This window comes from Schistocerca nitens, chromosome 6 (assembly GCF_023898315.1).
Source record: "Schistocerca nitens isolate TAMUIC-IGC-003100 chromosome 6, iqSchNite1.1, whole genome shotgun sequence".
NCBI lineage: Eukaryota > Metazoa > Arthropoda > Insecta > Orthoptera > Acrididae > Schistocerca > Schistocerca nitens.
The window spans coordinates 89,992,191-89,996,489 of NC_064619.1; the positions used below are offsets into that span (position 1 = coordinate 89,992,191).

Below are 4,299 nucleotides of genomic sequence, written 5' to 3' on the forward strand. Positions count from 1 at the left end.
AGGCAGTGTCTCATTTCATAGGCATGGCGAATTTTTTCTGGAAATTCGTCCCAAATTACGCCCATTTAGCCATGTCATTTAAAGAACTAAGGGAAAATAGGAGAAAAATTGAGTGGGGTCCGTCCCAGCAGGTGCCGTTCGAAGACTTGACAGCTGCCCTGGCAAGAGGTACGGTTCTGGTGATGCCTGATTTTGAAGGGGATTTTAACGCCCAGAAAAAAGGTGCGCTTGACACTGTGCCTCTTCAAGACTTCCCACTAGGAGGAACCGGTTGCTTGTGCTTGTTGTTGTCTTTCTTCTCTGGAGGAAAAATACTCTGTATCGGTTCTGGAGACTTTGTCAGTGTTGTTTGTTCTAGAAAAGTTGCAAAATATCAGTTGGAATTATTATTCTATTAATTATCCTCTGACCTGCGTGTGCATATGTGAAATCCCACAGTACTCCCCGCAGTATGAATGTCTGATAAACCCGTGCAAGGATTGGAAAACCGCTGCTAAAGGAATGAATTTGACTCTGTGACATTCAACCTAAGGTCCGGTATTTAGCACAAATTACTCCTGCTCTTAATTGTTTGTAACAGTGCATCTACCTTGTTGTTGTGGTCTTCATTCCAGAGACTGGTTAGATGCAGCTCTCCATGCTACTCTATACTGTGCAAGCTTCTTCATCTCCAAGTAACAATGCATCCTACATCCTTCTGAATCTGCTTAGTTTGTTCCCTAAAGCCCCCTCTGAAGCTCTCTACAACCTCTGGTTCTTTCAGTATATCCATTTCCCAACTCTATAATGTCCCAACTTTCTACAGTTTCTTCAGTTTTAGTCTACAGTTCATACGCAATAAATTGTTGTCAGAGTCCACATCTGCCCATGGAAATGCCTTACAATGTAAAACCTGTTTCCTAAATCTCTTTCTTACCATCATATAATCTATCTGAAACCGTCCAGTGTCTCCAGACCTCTTCCACGTATACAACCTTCTTTCATGATTCTTAAACCTTATGTTAGCTATGATTAAGTTATGCTCTGTGCAAAATTCTACCTCGCGGCTTCCACTTTCATTCCTTACCCCCATTACACATTCACCTTTTACTTCTCCTTCTCTTCCTTCTCCTACTATCGAATTCTACTCCCCCATAACTATTAAATTTTCATATCCCATCACTATGTGAATAACTGAATAATTTCTTTAATCTCATCATAAATTTCTTCAATCTCTTCGTCATCTGCGGTGCTAGTTGGCATATAAACTTGTACTACAGTGATAGGTGCGGGCTTCGTGTCTATCTTGGCTACAATAACGCGTTCATTATGCTGTTCGTAGTAGCTTACCCGCGCTCCTATTTTTTTATTCATTATTAAACCTACTCCCGCATTACCCCTATTTGATTTTGTATTTATAACCCTGTATTCACCTGACCAAAAGTCTTGTTCCTCCTGCCACCGAACTTCACTTATTCCCACTATATCTAACTTTAACCTATCCATCTCCCTTTTTAAATTTTCTAACCTACCTGCTCGATTAAGGGATCTGACATTCCACGCTCCGAATCGTAGAACGCCAGTTTTCTTTCTCCTGATAACGACATCCTCTTGAGTAGTCCCCGCCCGCAGATCTGAATGGGGGGCTATTTTACCTCCGGAATATTTTACCCAAGAGGACACCATCAACATTTAACCATAGAGTAAACCTGCATGTCCTCGGGAAAAATTACAGCTGTAGTTTCCCCTTGCTTTCAGCCGTTCGCAGTCAGCCGTTCGCAGTACCAGCACAGCAAGGCCGTTTTGGTTAGTGTTACAAGGCCAGATCAGTCAATCATCCAGACTGTTGCCCCTGCAACTACTGAAAAGGCTGCTGCCCCTCTTCAGGATTCACACGTTTGTCTGGCCTCTCAACAGATACCCCTCCGTTGTGGTTGCACCTACGGTACGGTTATCTGTATCGCTGAGGCACACAAGCCTCCCCACCAACGGCAAGGTCCTTGGTTCATAGGGTTTACATAAATTGAATTTGATACTTGTAAATAACACATCTGGCTTACATGAATTTAAACTTACTACTTCTTTGAATCTGCATTGATAACACACAAATTTCCAGGGTGAACAGTGCTATATTTGAAACAAAGATGTTAGTTCAGTGAATACCATTTACTTCCACTACATAAAAATGGACATTGGACAAGTTTTCACCTACTACTGATCACGTTAAATATGGACCATAAGCTCCAGCAGAAGAAGAGGAATAAATTTAATTGAAGTAGTTGACATGTGTTTGGATACAGAAACAGGGGAAATAGAAACCAATAGATTTCTGCATCTCATTAACAAGACAAGTTGTCCTTCCCAGACAACAATGAATGTGTACTGCAGATGTTAATCAAAAATTGTGTACGCATTAAAGAGGAAAGAGAAACACCTGAAAAGGAACAATTTAGCCCGAGTCTTGCCTTCTGACTTCTGTACCACGATGGGGCTGAGAAATAGTTTACCATAGCAAGTGATTGTCCTCCGGCATTGTGGCCGCAACGACATGCTCTGCATGTCGGGTCTGTGCTTACAGACTCAGCTGGCGGTGATTGAATCACAACGAAACCTCTCCACTGAAAAAATTTTTGGAAAAATGCTATCCTGTTTTAAGTTAAAGAGGGTGGTGGTATGCGTCCAAAGAGAGAGGAAAACCTACCTTTAGACTTGCGTAAAATTCAAAACAAACGGAATGGTGTAACATGTGATCCTGAGTGAAGCTCTTGAATAAACCCGCACTTAGAGCCAAAGCTCCCCTAACACGGATCAGCAAACGAAAATTTTTGTTAAGTCCTTTCCATTTTGTATGGCAACGGCCTTGCCGCAGTGGATACACCGGTTCCCGTCAGATCACCGAAGTTAAGCGCTGTCGGGCGTGGCTGGCATTTGGATGGGTGACCATCCGGCCGCCATGCGCTGTTGCTATTTTTCGGGGTGTACTCAGCCTCGTGATGCCAATTGAGGATCTACTCGACCGAATAGTAGCGGCTCCGGTCACTGAAAACCACCATAACGACGGGGAGAACGGTGTGCTGACCACATGCCCCTCCTATCTGCTTCCTCATCTGAGGATGACACGGCGGTCGGATGGTCCCGATGGGCCACTTGTGGCCTGAAGACGGAGTGATTTTCCATTTTGTGTGATCATAACTAGAAGTCTCTCAAACCTTACAGTTCTTAGCGGAGTTTAGTCTGTCAGAACTGAAGGTTAAAGAGAAAACCATAGACTTGGCTGTGTGGTGGTCTGCACTTGCTGATCGCCAAGCGGAGGCACCTAGTCTTCGTTGCCAGGTGCTTCTTACTCTTGTGAAGCAATCAGCGTGACTCAAAAAATCAGAAAATAGAAGTGACGCCAAGTTCTCTGGTTGAAAATTACAAAGCTTTGCGTTCCCCCTTTTTCCCTTATTTCTTGTATGCCTTTCCCAACCACACTCCAGGGTACAGTGCAGTGAGTCTCTATTACAAAATGGAAATAAAAGTTTTGCCCAGTTCCAAATGTTACATTTTATGCTTGCCAGGGAAGCTTCCCCCGCGATCCCTCTGACATCATGGCGTTTAAGCCAAACATGATATTTCTTTCTACATACTGCTTAAGTCACAGCATTCTCTCGCTCTGTTCGTAGTTTCTGTAAAAAGAGTAAAATCATGGAGGAGAAATTATACTTTCACTTTACTAAAATTCTCAGATTTTGACTTCCAAGAGAGCCACCAACCCAGTGGGGTGTGAGGGTCTTTCCACCCTGCAGTGCAGGAAAATGCCGACGAAAAGCTTATTACATGTATTGGCCGGGTCTGAAGCCTATTGTAGATTTCAGGGGCAAAAACGATTTTTTACGCCCAATCGTTCACGAAAGGTGGCCCTTTGTGAAAACCGTAGTGAATGTCTGAGCGGCAGTGCCGCCCTTGCGGCTTTCTAGCCGCGACAGCTGTTGTAAAGACATTTATCTGGAACTCGAGAGCGTGCTGTTCGTGGCCGCTCAGTTTGAGACCTGTCTTCTCTCTCACCTCTGGCCAAGTCTGCTCTGCCTCGAGGTAAGGTTATTGCAACTAGAGAAGTAGAAAGAAGATTATTGAATTAAAGAATAAATATAATAAAAAGGACAAAATTCATGCACCCTCATTGCCTACTCATACTTGCAACATAACAGATTTACATACCTCTCTATTTAAAGTTCTGTACGGCACTTAAAAAGATAGTTTTCCTTCAGGAAAACTTACGAAAAGCGTTGGGTACATCCACGATATTGTTCGAAGGTGGAGATACATATGGAGCAGTGC

At 43.3% G+C, this 4,299-nt stretch overlaps 1 pseudogene; it reads left to right on the plus strand.

Moving 5' to 3' along the window:
- Positions 1 to 2,829: 2,829 nt before the first annotated feature.
- LOC126263852 (5S ribosomal RNA) lies at positions 2,830 to 2,946 on the plus strand (annotated as a pseudogene).
- The last annotated feature ends 1,353 nt before the right edge of the window (positions 2,947 to 4,299 follow it).